The sequence below is a fragment of the Frieseomelitta varia genome, unplaced genomic scaffold (assembly GCF_011392965.1).
Source record: "Frieseomelitta varia isolate USP_RPSP 00005682 unplaced genomic scaffold, Fvar_1.2 scaffold_80, whole genome shotgun sequence".
Taxonomy (NCBI): domain Eukaryota; kingdom Metazoa; phylum Arthropoda; class Insecta; order Hymenoptera; family Apidae; genus Frieseomelitta; species Frieseomelitta varia.
The window spans coordinates 181155-198548 of record NW_025110590.1 but is presented as its reverse complement, the minus strand read 5'-3'; positions in this window follow the sequence as shown (position 1 = coordinate 198548).

The window sequence follows — 17394 nt, the reverse complement described above, 5'->3', positions numbered from 1 at the left end:
ACGGGATTGGAAATGTGTTTCATTTTGAAAGCCATAATTTCTGTCAAATTTTTCTCAAAAGTGAGAAATCTTCGTCACGTTTCAAGTTAATTTAAAAATTCACAAGCCTTACATTACAGTTTAAAATAAGAAATATCGTGAGATTCTTAGAATTTTTAAAACTCCAAGCATGAATTTTTCAAATTACTATATAACAATCATCACTATTAACTTTAAAAAAAACTCGTGCAATTTAAAATCTGTACAACATTATTTTTCACGAAAACAAGAGGTCTAAAAAAAAGTTTTATTTTACAAGTCTTCAAATTGCAGAAGTTTCAATTTAAAAAATTCTCACAAAGATTTTCCTATCGCAAGATCTCTGAACGAGAATGTCTGCACATGGAATCCCTCTCCCGTCGTCCAATTTGTTCTAACTGCTGGTCGGGAGGAATAAAACAAATCGCTTAGAACAGTATAGGTACGCAGAATTTCGTACGATCGTTCACTGCGTTTTGTGTACTAGTTCCAAAGCGAAGTTTGTCGAGAATCGTTAAATTCATTTCGAACAACGTAGTTTTAAAATCATTGGTACTGTTTCCTCCCCCCCCCCCCCCCTGCTCTGCTACCAGGCAATGGAAATTTTTGCAAATGAGATTGAACGGGCGCAGTCGAATTTAAAATACCGGACGAGACCGGTAGTTTGTCAGGGTTTTAACTAACCAATGTTCGTCGATCGTTTCAGCAATCTGACCAATTCTATTTCATTAAAGTACCGCTGATTTGTATTTGGCATGTTTTAATCTGGCGCTCCGATTGGAATTATTCCGTGCCGTTAATTTGGCACTGATCCCATTCCCGAACGATTAGCATCCGTGACTAAATCTAACTTTACCGAACGACTGAATACGCTTGAAAACCATCTGAGAAAATGAAGGCTGCTACAAGAGATGAGATAGATAAATAATTCATCGAGAATATCTTTTTCTTTCTTTCTTCCATGAAGTACAAATTCACAAAGTGGTCTTGTATCTGAAAGCGTAAGTGGGTTAATGGTAATTCCAGACGCAAATCTAAGTCGACAAGAAAAAATATCATATCGTATTATGTTGCATACGTGCAAATTTTCAAATCTGACGAGATAAAAGAATGATTGTACAATGTAATAAATATTTCACTTGAATTGGAATAAAGTTTTTCTAAACCAAACCAACTTAGAAACTTTATAGTTTGTAAAATTTGTTTGTTTTTTTTTTTTTTTTGAGAATTAAATTTAAATATTCGTTAGCTATAGTTTTCATCTGGGAAGTGTTTAAAGTTTACTTTTTTAGGAACAAATGTTCCAATTTCCCTTAATTTTACAATTATACATTTTCTTAAGAACCAATGTACCAATTCTGTTTAAATTATTTCAAAATTTATGAAAATTTTTAACTAAAGAAGATTCAGAAACTACTTTCTTAAAAATCAATATTGCCATTTTCAGTTTGAGTATAAAATTCTAAAAGTTTATAAAATTCTAAAAGTTTAATATTAAATGAGGAGCACACACATAAAAGTATATAAAAGTATATAAAATTCTAAAAGTTTAATATTAAATGAGGAGCACATAAATTAAGGATGCATTCATTTTTAAGCATACATTCTATATTTATTCGGTACATTATATGTTATAACTAATCGTTTTATTATTAATTCTGAAATAAAATAACCAAACATGTTCTACTTTCTTAGAGACGAGAGTTCAAAAAATTAATATTATTTCGAGAAAAGAACAACTTCCTATGAATTATTATCACTTTTATTCAAATACCAACCAAATTCGAATTTTCAAGCTTGATTCTTTCCAAACGTCACTCCTTTCCACTTCATAATTTTACACAAAGAATCACCTCCACGAAGCACGGCAACTCGTTAAACGACATTTCGCACGTTGTTTGGAAAAGTTGAAACCGCGAGTGAAACGAAAAACGGGTTGAACTCGAACCGCCATAACGCGTGGCAAATATGAGCAGGTTAAACTACGTTTCCAGCCGCGTTTCGCTCGGAAAGCTCTTTATATCTGTCGAGTGTAAGGAAAGCCTACGTTACATCGCCTTTTATACTCCCTATAACCCGTTTGTGCTTACAAGCGGACTAATCTAACACGCATACGTACGTACATGCATACACACGTGTGCCAACCATCGCCGCAAAAGCGCGTACACGTGTTCTAACTATACTACACGCGATATACAAGTTTCATCGTCGTACGTTTTCGAACGTGACCAAATCCTGTAATTAATAGTCGGCCATACGTATCAGCAAGCCTGTTATCATTTCTTTACACCAACTCGTAAATATCCTCGTAACGAGATGTTCTGGCATCGCGTTGAACCAGGAAATAGTATCGAGAATGGGAGTAGTATCAAAATTAGGAAATTTGACAGAGAGACGAGCTGGGTAGTTCGGAGAAAACGAAAAGTAAATGCAGATAATCGCAGAAGTCCACGTAGTTCAATTTGTTAAATGTCAAGTGTGTCTGAAACTGAAATTTTTGAAAGTTTTATAGATCTTTAATTAATTCTTTAGGGGATGATAATAACGATACAAGTTTCCGATACATTTCATAGATTTAAATTGTCGGGTAAATTATATTAGGTTCAATAATAATTTTTGGGACACCAATAATTGGTCACATTTGATTTTGTTCAGACATAATTATGAAGTTTAATAATATAATAATATAGTATAATATGAATTATGATAATATTATAATATTATAATATGATATAATAATAATTATAATATTATAATATGATATAATAATAATTATAATAATATAATATAATATAATAATAATTATAATAATATTATAATAATTAATAATATAATATAATAATAAAGTTGAAATAACTTCTGGTAAATATCGTACAAGACACACAGTTCACAAATGTCATCTCTGAAGGGTCGTGATTTTTACAAAAATCTATGCATTGTCGCTTCTACCAAAACGAACAGAATCCATTCTGATTCTGATTGTTATAATAATAACAACTTTGTACACTATAAATTAAATCGTAAGAATTGTATTAATTTTCGCGATTTATTTATATTTCCTAGTAAACTTATGTGAAAAAACATTGCTAACTTTTTAATATCTGTATAATAGATAATAAATGAACGAATTAGTATAAAGTGTCTGAAATCCTCGTTGTCCTCCGAATATTTGAAATTTCTGTGTCTGAATTACGTTTTCAATCCTGTCAACTAGTATCATTAAATTACAATTAAATTAGAGTATTTAATATTCTTTGTCGTATTATTATTTTTACTTTGTTTGTTGTACTATTATTTTTATTTTGATAAATATGATATACAGAGTAGCTTAGTCTAGCCCAAGGTTATTTCAGCTATTGATTTTTATGTATTGAAGGGCTACAGTGTGTTTTAAAAAATATATTGCGCAGCCATTTTTCTAGTGAATTATTTTTGTTGCAAAAGCCTGAATTGATTTTGTACGCTAGGTGGTCAAAACTATACAAAATTTGATAAAATTTCACGTATTTCGAATGTTCTGTTATCTAAATGTATAAGATTTACTAAACATAAGATTTTCTTGGAATAATCGATAAAACAACGTTGGTTTGAAGCACAATAAGAGGATACATATCTAGTTAATCACGTATATCAAAAGCATAAGTAACAAACTGATTCGACATTCTCAAGTAACGAAATTTATCGTCAGAAGAGTGACTGTTCTTGTTACACGAACCTTTCACTAATCGAACAATTCAGGAACACGAAGAGCTTCGCTTGGCTGCACATAGTTCAAGACGAAACATTCTGAAATTAATTACGAAACTGTCGTGCAACTATTATCTCGAACTGAAAATCAACCTGTAACGTGTCACGGTTTAAAGGGCCAGGACAGTTTGACGTGCCTAAAAATTACGAATACTTCGGAGGACTAGTAAAAAAAAAATTTACATATTTGATTGACACGAGCTTTCGTGGTTTATTTCAACACATTATGAACTATAAAAAAAGGAAAAAAGAAGATTCTTATTTAACGTTTTAACGGCATCCTTTTACATAACTTTTTTTTACGTTGCTGATCGGTGTGCATGATTCCAGCTAAACAGGATTTGTTGCAGCAAAAAGGCAAAAAAGGTATTCTTTAAAGATTGACGATCCAACATTTTCATTTTTGTGAAAATTATGAAAACAACAGCCATTTGTTTTTGATGTATCGAATTTATGCCAAAAATTTCCACGTTTTTTTTTTTTGTTTATATTTCTCGAAATTGTAGAAAATTAAAAAATGTCCGATCATCAACTAAAGATACGTACCAAGTTTCACAGTAATCGGTTCGTTAGAAAAATTCCGAGATATCTTGCACACCGTTTCTAAAAATCTAGTTTCGAGAAAAATGCGTTTAAAGTTTCAGAACGTCATTTTTCATACGTATCCTTTATTTACTTTTTTTTCACTTATATATCGCGGCTCACAGTTCATACAATTCATAACTAAATTGAATCCAAGTCCCCTAATATTCGATTCAGCAAAAGTAATATTTGAATCACGCGATTTACACTTTATAATACTGCTTAAAGTTGTAAACGGTGATGCAAATTCAATTATTCTGTATCCGCGGACTCATTATTATAAAATATGTCGTTTTAAAGACTAGGTCCTTTATGTACCTTATTTCTAAGCCTCCAAAACGACTGAATTTAAAAGCAAAAACAAAAGAAATCGATTCTTTGAAAATTTCAAACTGTCCTGACCCTTTGAAATTGAAATTTCTTAAAAGCGAAAAATAAAACGTAAATCGTGCTCCCGATGCGATTCATTTTTGTTTTTCTTCCGTCATCTGAACCACCTGTTACGGTATTTGTCTAGCACGTAACGTTATATTGGAAAATCACGTCGAAGCACGACAGTCGAGAAGAAATATAAATATGCCTGGTTTGGGAAAAATTGGGGAATTGACTCGTCAAAATTTCGATCGAAACCGGTCTGAAAGTCGCTCTTCTCGAAACTGCTAAAGCATGATTTTACACGAGACAGAGAGAGAGAGAGAGAGACGGGGAGTGGGTGAAACGAACGACACCGATAGCATCGATACAATCGGATTCCTTAGAGCATGCCATATATTCCGCTCATGACTACGTGCACCCTGATATCCGTCCAGAATGGCACGTGAACTTACCTTCGTGGAGGCCATTTGCTTGGTGGACGACCGTTGCCTGGCCATTCGCCAGGAACGAATATCGGCATAGCAGTGGAAACGTCGGGGCTCGAATCGTTGAATTACCGGCGAATACCGCTTGCCGACGATATTAGCTGGTTCACGATTTAATCGTAGACCTAGTATTGCGTGTCCGTTTATTATCTCGTCCTCCTGACGACAAAAATAACGAAACGTATGTGTGTGTGTGTGTGTGTGTGTGTGTGTTGTAGCGCGCTGGAATCTAGATCAGAGACGCGCGCATGTTTTCTCCGTGTTTTCTGAAGATCTGTTCGTCTGGAGTCGAATCGTGTCATCGTTTCTCACTTTCCACCTCTCTCTGGTATTTTTATATTTTTCGGATTGGACTTCAATTCTGGTTGAGATGGTCCAATTACGAACGTTTATTTGAAAGTCGATAATAGAAGATTATTGATGGACTCAAAAATAGTGCTACTCAAGGACAGTCACCGAATATCTGCACATATATATATATATTCGTTGTTCGCAGAGAAAATTTGAATATGTACATACAGGAACTTGTTATGAATATATTATGCGTGTTGCACGAGATACTTTGGCATTTTGTTATTTATATGAGAGATGATCAAAATCAAAATATTCATGTGGTTCTATTATTTGAAATTGATATTTGGAAAGAGATTGGTTTAATCGTGCCTCGTTGCAGAGTTAAAATGGAATTTCAAAATGTTTTGTAATATAATCATGTACATATAATTTCTTTTATATATTTATAAAAGTATACTTGTATTTCTAAATTAGTATTGTAAACTAATTCTAAAATATCCTTTTATATTAATTGTAAATCAAGTTTCAAGAAGATTTTTAAAGGTACCAACTTATTTGATGAAAATATTTAAAGACAATTAAAAAAATGTGCTCCTTATATTTGTATATTGAAAACGTAAATAAATTGGAATAAAAATTCATTTGTATCTACTTTGGTAGAAACATTTTGTAAAAAACAATGTCAATATTTTATTTTATTAATAATTAATATAATATTAATATAATATTAATGTAATATTAATATAAATATAATATTAATATAATATTAATGTAATATTAATATAAATATAATATTAATATAATATTTTATTTCTACCTCACTTAAGATCTTTTCTTTTTCTACTTGAAGCATTATTTAAAGCAGCACGTGATTAAAAACAATACGATTATTGGCGCTACTTTTAAATTAGCTAGTTTTAAACTAGCGACAGGCTACTTTTCTAAACTTTGGTAAATTATACATTCGAGTACAGAAAATTAAAAAAAACGCAAGATTGTACAAATGTATATATTTCCTTTTGAAACAATTTTTTCTCCCTTCTCTGTTTTTTAAATTATATTATTAAATATATGAATTCGCACAAAAGTGTGCGGATTAATAATAGTAAAGAAACGATGAGAAAAATTATTCCAATTTCTGTTAAAAACTCTTATAATTCGTATATGCAGGATGTCAGCGTGTTCTACAATTAAAAATAAGAGAAAGATCTTATATAAATATCATTAAAAAATTATAAATAACTTCCTCATTCGTTCGATCGATCAAAATCTTGTCAAAGTGACATCGTTGATAAATCGAGCCTATTTCTTTCCGAATTTCATCCTGCTTTTTCTTTTATCTCGCCGAATTTGCATCCGACAAACTGTTTCTTAAACATTTACAAATAATAAAATAATACAAGTAAGAGTAAGAAAATAAAATCCATACATACGTGGTAGTTATAACTGACAATATACACTTATAGCGATTGTTAATAGTAAGCACAGCGTCTTTAAAACAATTAAACATGCAGAATCGAACGCTAGACCGGTCATTTTGTAATTTTGATATTTTCGTTACAACTTTCTCTCAACGGCGTATTCGCCAGCCCGTTTACGTTTACGTTTACGTTTAAAATTTTCTACCTCAAGTAATCATGAAACATGTCGATGACACCGTTTAGCGGGATGAAAATGAAACCAGCTCGATATTTACCGATACGTCAAGAATAACGCGAGCCGATATCGTTACATTCGTCAAACAAACGCTCTCGGATGCATCGGGGCCAAGTTTTAACAGCCGTCTAAAGACTGCACCGTCGAGAAACGTATTTGTTTCGTGCTCGAAACAATACGAGCCGAGCCACTCGTAAAGACACGAGAAGGAACTGTTCGAACGGGGAAAGAATAAACCTTGGGAAACGCCGTGGAAAAACGGGCCGTTTGCGTATACCTACCCTTTCCTCTGATGGAACATCGATTCACGTGTCGCATTAGAATGTCGGGAACACACGACGCCTCTTCTCTCCCTCACCTCTCTCTCTTTCGAACCGACGAAAATCTCCGCGAGAAAATATACTTTCCTTTGACTCGGCGCGTTCGCCTCTACAGACAAATGGCTTCTCGCAGGCTCTCCATTCTCAGACGTTTCGTTCTTTATTCGTGCACTCGATTGCATCTCTCTCTCTCTCTCTCTCTCTCTCTCTCTCTATTCTTTAACTCTTAACTGGCGTTACTGATACTTCATTGGAAACCATAATAATTTAGAGTTGACAAACAAATTCAAATAGAACTAGGTTTCACAAGCGGAAATTCCTATAAAGGGGTATTCTGGTAATCCGGCTTAAAAAGATCAACTTTTTGTTTACATTTTCTTAAAGTACATGCCTTTCGAAAATGTCGGTGTAAAGGGATTTGTTTGAACTCGTAAAATTAGCAAAGTTACAGATGTTGTAAAGGAAACGTAGTGTAGTGCTCGCAACGTAAGTACTATTTAAAATAATTAATACTAAAGTAAGTAATATTTTTGTACAACGGGTAACAAGAACTTCAAATGTGTTTTCCTCAAAAAATATTTTATTTTATAATTATTATTATTTATATTATTATTATTTTGTAATGTTTTAGTTTTTGTACTGCTCGATTGATTGTAAGTGTGAGTCTTTTTGTACAACGGGTAACTTCAAACGTATTTTTCTCAAATACTTCCATACTTTTTGAACTTTTTTGGCTGACGGGGTATCTCACGTTTTAGTTGACCGATTAACTTGAAATTTGGAGGAGATCTTCACCGGATGAACCACGGATTTCAAAATCTGATGTTTTTTCTTATTTTATTTACGACCCAAAAAAAACGCACAAGAAAAATCGACATTTTAACTTCACAATGCTGCCATTTTTTCAGTTTTAGAAATTTCGCTGTTTCCATATTTATACTAATTAAGATGCATTTTGGTTTTTTTAGTTTCGAATAATTAGGTCACCGGAATCACGTCAGCCATTCGAACCTGTTTTTAAAAACATGCTTTACCTAAGGCTATATAATTTCCACAACTTTTGTTAAATTTGTTAAAAAAAAAAAAAATTGTAAATACTCTAAGTATGAATAAATCTGTGTGTGAAAACTGCATACCAAAGTGTATCATAGTTTCCTTAAAAATATTCCAAAGAAGTCGATCTTTTCAAGCTGGATTACCAGAATACCCCCTTAAGAGGCAGGAAAATGTCAACGAGTAATAAACGGTACTTGGGAAGTCACGAGAAGGGCCAGACTTAATACGCTAAGACTATATCTGATGAACGCTATTGTAAAAGTAGGTTTGTGATACAGAAATATGGGATTGGAGTAGATGGGATGAGGCAGAAAGAATACAGAGCAAATACGTTAAAATGAGTATGGGCTGAAATAAAAACTCCGACATATTTATGGCAGTTTGAAGCGTTTTCGTAGAGAAAATTTGGAGATAACAACGAGGAAAAAAGCGAGTAGGTACCTGGTAAAAATATTACGTTTGAAGGAAACATGATGGCCGAGGATATGTCTAGGAGAAGAGTTTAGGTCATGGAAGAATGAGCAAGCTTCTAAATGGCTAAAAAGTTTGGAGAATGCACTTGGAGAGATTGGACAGGGCCAGATACTGGAAATGATTAGAACGAGGGTGGACCCACAGGTTGGGCAATCTTCAACTGGCATTAAAAATAAAACTAGAACAGAATATTCAGGCAAGATGGAGCAAAATAGAGAGTTCCGGCTACAGCAACAAGTACAAAATCTGGAAAGACAGTTTGGGGCAAGAAGATTACTTACAAGATTACTATACAAGAGAACGATCAGGCCATCAAGGGTAAAGATAAAGAGCAATGGGCTAGGGCAAAATGTGGAAATGTAGAGAACTTAGGGCTATCTGGGTTTCAAACATGTTTGGAGGTGGCCAAACATGAGAAGTTACTAGAAGTTACTAGAAGTGATCTGTGGTATTGGGCAGAAGGGCTTGGAAGTAAGGAGGATCTAGATAGATAGTTAGACAAGATTATAAATGTAGATGCGAAGATGTGCGAATTTACAAGAAAGTATGAAAGCGAGATAGTTGAATTAAAGCGACCCTCAAACCTTAATGCAGTAGTCTACAAGAAGTAATATATATTAACTGTGATAAGTACCAAACTCTCCGCCAAAGTTTTGTAAATTACTAGAGATCATACTAGACATAAGAACTATTCTTTAAGCAACATAGATTAGCTAACCGATAAGTGACAAACAAGATAAGTATGTAACATTAAATTATATCCAAAGACATCACTGTGTATGTATGGATGAGACAATAAAGAAATAAACAAATAATAATTTAGAGTTGAATTACCTCGAGGTTTTATAAACTTTCATTGAACTCTTTCTCTAGAGAATACGTGTATTGTACACATACATTGAAGAAAGATTTCCGGCAAATGCGGTTATTTAAAAATATTCGAAAAACCGTGAAATCTTTTGTTTCGGTCAAACTGAAATACAGATGTGGTGGAATTTTATATTTTGCAGGTTGCAATGCTTGCAGTTTTTATGCAGGTTTAAACACTTTTGAATATCTGCGGTTTCGTCCAAAACATTTTTCGAGAAATGAAGGTTTATTTATGAGGAACGTATCAACCACAGGTTTCGAAATGTTAAACGCATATTTGAGTATTTGATATTTCGTAATGTTAAACGTATATTTGAGTACTTGAAATACGTTTAATTTTTGATAATTGAAACGAATATAAACGATCTTTCAATATTAAGAACGCTTGTTCAGTTGCTTATGACAAGAAATATTCATTGAGTTTTAGTCAGATTTCTCAATTTTAAGAGCTTGCTATTATCTACCCTACGATCATTCAGCTCTTACAATGAATTTATTGCATTTTCACACACTTTGTACAAGATTTTAGTAATAATCATGACACGTGTGTGTTTTATTTTTTAATTCATTTTGAAAAAGATCAATATCGAGACATCTGTAAATATTTGTGGATTTTAGCTTTTCGTTTTAACAATTTCTACAGATTCTGTACGAAATTGAGATCTGAACATTATATTATATGTACATTTTTTACTGTTTTTACTAATTTATTGTAAAGTATCCCTGTACATGTGATGATTTATTGTATCATTCATTTGATGTTATTGTTACAGCAACAACTACTTTTATTACAAATTATTTTTACAGACAAATAAAAAATATTTGCAACACAAAATGTAAAATATAAAACGAAATAAAAAACTCCAAAGTATAATAATTTATCAAACATGCTAAACTTTAGTAATCCAAAATATCTTATTACAATCGTCTAACGTTCAACGATATTATTCGATAGTTGACTAATAATTAATAAAAGTTTAATTGTATAACTAGTTTCTAGGTGTCTTATCTCGAATTGTGTTTGTTTCTTCTAACTTTTTTTCTTCTTCGAAAAATTCACGTGTTTCTAAAAAAAACACCTTGACAATAGAGAAAAGTGTATAAATTCTAACTGTAAGTGACAAAATGACGCGAAGAACATAAGGGAAAGATGATTGTAGACTCACGTTGAGAAAAATGTAAAAGTATTTTAACTTTTGTTTCGCCTGGAATTCTTCTTTCAATTATCTCTGTATACAAAGAATACATTTTCAAAATTTTGGGATTTTCATGTGCGCAATGACGTAGCATTCGATCTTACAGTTTATTTTAACTAATCAACTTTGACAGTAAAAAGAGCTAAACTTCGCAAAAAACGCGGAACGTGGAAATTGCGAGAAAATAATTTCGTAGAATTGGGTAACGGAGGAATTGTTCGCGGAGGAATTAATCGTCATCGAACGATCAGTCCACTTTGCTAATCGAATGAAAACTGGACAGAAGCGATTCGAGATCGAAGTAACGAGAATGATGCTTTAGAGCTATCGTTAGATGATACTCGAAGCGAACAAAGATAGGAAGAGAAAGAGAGAGAGAGAAAGATGTGCGAGAGTGAAGATAAACGAAAAAGAAAGGAAGAGTGCTGGACCGTTTGGAACCACTGATACGAATCTCTCTCTCTCTCTCTCTCTCTCTCTTCTCTGTGTATTTCTCAAACTATCCCGGACGATTGTTCAGCACAGGTCTGGTAAAGAAAAAGCCGGATTAAGATTGGAAGAGGAAGAAAGGGCCGAGCTTCGATCGATTGCGCCCCGAAGACACACCAACGGCCCCGACCTACTGAATAGGATAGGTTCTGCCTCTAGGATACGTTCATTCCTTTCAGTATCATTTCGACTAACCGTAGATAAAATCGCATTTACGTTCAACCACCTCTGCTCAAAAAAGGAAAGTTTCGGCCAACCGATCTCCAGCTAGTGGCGATCTTTATACGGTAGCGATTTTATTCAGATTCTCTCCGAGACGAACCGGGAGCCACTCGTACAGGCACATAAGTATTTGTATAAATATACGTATGGTATATTCGATTTCTTCCTACGAGCAGCTTTGCGTGTATCGCTCGTCGACTATTCTTAATTTTGTCTGCATTTTTGAAAGATGTCAGTTCGGACCAACAGAAAGCAATTAAAAGTCCGATGTTGCTGAAAGTATGTCATAAAATAACGATCTATGGCAATACCATCATATTTGAGCTAACTCCTTCTTTTTTTTAAAATCAGAGGAAAGATCGCAGATTTTTAAATGAAATAAGATCTGTAAGAGCTTCTTTCTGTTGCAGACCCATCAATTCTAATTTTAGCGATTTCTATAAGTTTCTACATATGTACAAAATGAATCACACAGAACAGAAATACTACAAATGTATTTCGATTGCTATTATTATATTCTAGTGAGAGAGTAAGAGAAAAAAGAGAGATGTAAATAGTGGGGAGAAAATATCTATTTGAAGTACAAAGTATGAAGGACGCGCATAAAATTGACAAAACTGGAGAATACATTAAGTGCCAAAGAGAATTTGTGTATTTCGTGTATTAAAAAAAAAAAAAAAAAAAGAACTAAGAAAAGTAAGAAAGAGAAAGAAAAGACTGGAAAGAATCCTAGTGTTGAATAATATTTGTCCCTTAATAAATTATAATCAAATCGAAGTTGTTCGGTGTCAACAGATTTTTCATATGAAAGTCAGCTTCGTTTCTTTGAGTAGAGTCGCTTAATTTCTAACCTGCTAATCGACTCATCTCATCAGTTTAGCAGATAAATTTTACGACAAACTTACGATTATTAATGTTCAAAAATTTGACATAAACCTGAAGGATGCGCGTTAAACTCAAAGGTCAGAAATGTTGAATGAACGAAGGAAAGATAAGATCATACATTTCATTTCATACACGTACATCGCAGGAGCATGAGGAAGGCACTCCAGTTTGGACCAACTTGATTTATGTCAAGATACTTAATCGTGTACCATCAAGGATTGTTTGTCAAGTCCTGTTATAGATCAGAACTAATATCAGGGCATTTCAGTGATCGACATCTCTTTCGGTCTCCTTCGATGAAGGTTGGCTGGACTTATCACATCCGAAGGAGTACAGTTTACAGAAATAGATGGATGCCAAAGATGCCAAAGATGATAGGAGAAAAACGTATCAAGTAGGTTAACCATTCAGTTAGCTATTCCATCAAGTTAAATCAGGACAGACAGAGTATGCATAACGTGGTTGTTTTGTCAAGTAGAATTTAGTTTTGATCTTTATTCGAAATATCTTTGGATATTTTTACTTGTATAATGAAATAAAATTATTCAAAATTAATGAAATCTGCTGGCTTCTAACTGACTTACGAGCTGATGTCACAGTTGTTTTATTTGCTTTTAGAATTCAGATTAGAGATTTTAATTAGAGAGATAAGATCGTATGTACCTGTATTTTTAAACACATTTATTAAAGCTGAGACTTTACGTTTCATATCAGTTATTTCTCTTTGTAATATCTGTCCGATTTCATATCAGTTAACCTAAGGATACATTCATCTTTGAACATACACTTTTGATACATTTATTAAATATAGATACTCTTCGAAGTAAATTATTTCAAGCATTCCAAATGAAATAATAAATATTCTGGTACAGACTGAATTTAACTTTGAGCGGAATTAAATTCTAAATTAGAGACTGAACATTTTATTTTCGCGATAAATTTTTCTAGTTACTAAAATCTTCTTTTCATTTATTCTGCAGTTATACGGCAGATTGCTAGAAATGAGAGATCACTTGCGTTGATTGCAATATTATGTCAATTCAAGGAATAAAATAATCGTTCACGTCACGACAATCGTGCGATCAATTACATTTTTGTTTAATCGAAGCACTATCGCTAGATTAAGAATAAAATTCTGCCAGTGGATTTCCTTTTGAATCGCTCTTTTTTCACGAGAACAGATTTTTTGCAGATATTTCGTACAATTAAAGTATTCCAAGTATAAAGTTGTTGTAACTTTTGCAGAGGAATATATTTTATACAAACAAATTGTTCGTACGAACGTTAAAATGATCGATTCTTTGGGATATTTACGAAACGTATTCAATTTGAAACGTACGCACTAGTATAATTTTTTAAAAAATTTGACAGGGAATAAATTCTTTTATATTCTTTTGCATATGTTTTCTACATGTACTTTCGACAATACCAATTTGTCTTGTTCGTGAAACCTGTTCGTGCATTAACAAGACGAATCACTCTAATTGTTTAAATATAAATTAAGTAGTTTCGTATCTAATTCTAGCTTTTCAAATACAAATTAAATAATTTCTATATAACGTGTAAATCACAGTTCTTTGCAAATTTTTTCTTTGCGACATTTCTACATGATGTGACGGATGTGAAACCGAATATAAATTTCGAAATTATTAAAAACTCAAATATTAAAATGTTCGCGATGGATTTCGAAATGATAAGTTCGATATTACAATTTAGTGATCCCTTAAATTAGTATATGGCAGTGAAAATCACTTCCTACTAAAATAAATCCGTAATTTTTTTATTATATACTTTTAAAAAATTTTTTGACAAATTAAGATTCATGTTTGAACTTAAATTTAATTTAAAATTGATAAAATTAGATTTTTTCTTAAATTTTGATGTTTCATTAAAAAAAGAAGTTAAGGGTAAAAAACTTTTAAAGGCTCGCCTTATATATTGGTGGTTTACCATCTACTCTATACTAATAGATAAACGTGTAATGTAATGCTTGATACAGAACATTATACTGTTAAAATCAACCTCTAACAAATGCTAATTGATAACACTCTTACTCGTAAATTTTGATAATTTTGCACGCTTGTTTAATTTCACACGCAACGATCCAATATTGCAAAGTCGAATGAAAAATTCACGGAAAATTGAATAGATAAATGAGGGAGTGGATAACGCGAGTGCTAAATTGCTAATTAATTGGCACTCAACCTGTATACGCGATTTAATATTTATTTATTAATATATCCGTATCGAATAGGTGTTGCGGATAGCTAATTATTAATTCATCCAACACTTGTAATGGATAGTACGATGAAAATTGATACGCTATCTTCATAGCGAATTAATATGACACGGCCACCTTGAAACGATGGTTGTTATTAAAGTTGTTTAAAGTTACATGCAGCTCGCTAGTAATGAGATTTTAATTATACTTGTTATGAACGTGATATTCGGGATTTTAGTTGAGCAACAAAACGTTTTGATTAATTGGCTTGCATTTTGTCGATAGTGGTTTTTGATTGTGAACTTGTACCAAGCTGGTGGAGTTAAGGGTGCTTGATTAATTGCTTTGAGGATTCTTGTTCATCAACTGGTTTGTCGTTTGAATAGTAGGAAAAGATGTACGGTCGAAAATTCATATAGAGATGAAAATATTGACTGATAAAATTCTATCTCAAAATAAACTGGCAACAATGGTTGGAGAATTGATTTACAACATAATTGTTATAAACTACTTTTATTCCATTAGAAGCTACGAATAATCCAATATTATACTAACCAAATAATTTATATTTTTGAAATAATAAATAATAATCAAACATTCTATATTTTTTGGTTCAATGATTGGAAATAATCTTTTAATGATTTATCGACGAGAATTAATATGACAATTACAGATATGAACCTGTTTTGTAGAAATACATTGTTACTTTTTAAATGTCCAATTAATTTTTTTAGGCATTATAATAAATATGATCTTTGGATATACGTTTATATATCGTATGTGCTGAGATATTCACGATTTTTCATAGCTCCGGTAGATCAATCATAGTGTTGTTTTTCTACCTTGACGTACATACATCAATACTTGGTTCATGTTTTGCACTATTTTATATTGCTGCTGGTATAACGACAGGATCTAAAACGTGGATATAGTTGTTCATAAAAATACTCGATCGTTGATAGGAATTTTTTATGAATATCTCAGTTGCGTGATACGAAAGTAGTAAAATTCAATTGTCATAATTACATTAATCGAATTGGGAATAAATTCAAAAGAGTATTAATATTATGTAGGATTAGGATCTATTACATGTTACAAAACGGATATTCAAGCTACATATTATCTTTCACCAAAACATATGCTTGTAACAAGTACCTTGTAATTACTATTATTATCATAAATTTCCTTGACAGTGGATATACGTGATTTATAAATTAAATTTTCTGTTTCTTAATGTTGTTAATGGATGATAAGGTAAAATTCACGTGCCACATTTCAAACAAAAAAAAAATGAGCAATCTGGACTTAGGTTTAATATACTTATTCGTCAAAATTGTAGGAGTATAAACAATAAGTGAAAACAAAAGAACAAGTTAGAATAATTGGTTGTGAAACCTGAATATGTGCGTGGGAAGTGTCTATCTCTGAAAGTACACGTAAATAATTGATGATGCTTCAATTAATAGTTAATAATTCAATTTCTCAGATGCAGCTAAATTTTTTCAGAAATTCATGGCATAATAAATTTTGTATTACAATTAATGTTAAGCTCTCACCAAAATGGTCATTTCGAAATGAAGATTCAATAAATCTTTAAACGAATCTCACATATATTTTAAACACAGACGTACTTAGACTAGTTCAAGTTGGCTACAATTTCATATAAAATTTTTCTCTCATTTTCACTTGATATGACGAGCGTTCAGATACTTTTGTGATCTGACTGTTTTAGAAAAAAGTTTGAAAATTTTTTGAAAATCGACGAAATTAATAAGCAAATATCTAGCATCGTTTAATTAAACTTTCAAATATTAATTATTTCAATCATTTTAATTAATTTTTGTTCACATTTTGCATTTCACCCAGAGTTAATAGAATAATTTTCTTATTCGCGATCGCGTGGATTCTATATTACAAAAATAGGTAGAATTTTAATAAACGAAACACGTTCTAAGACAACTTATAACCGAAGCGTTTTTCTTGGCAGATCTCATGTCGCGTTTGTGCTTGAAAACTCCTTTGCAAACTTCTTTGCTCAAGTTTCTACTTTTGTATCTTTTTGTCCCAGAGTTTTTCCATTCTTATCCTGTTATAGTTCTCCTTTTACGCTTTTAATCTCCCCATTTCATTATTTACCCTCTTTGAATCGTGCATTTCTCATTTCACGTTGGTTTTCGTTTATGTCTCGCATGTTTTCCATTAGTCGCAGTCACACAACGTAACCAGTAAAAATATCATAAGACAGTTTGACTGATGCATAATAATAATATAAATAATAAACGTGGACGAAAATATAAAAGACGATTAGAGCGAACAAAATATATAATCCAATACAGGATTTTTACGAAGATTGCAACGTGAATAGGAAAAGAAACCATACTGACTATGATACACAAAAATTATTAATGAACATCTTTTAAGGAAAATAGAATCCTATCCTAGAGCTCAATAAATCATTTAGTTACAAATTTAGAAAATTTGAACAATGAAACACACATTGTATT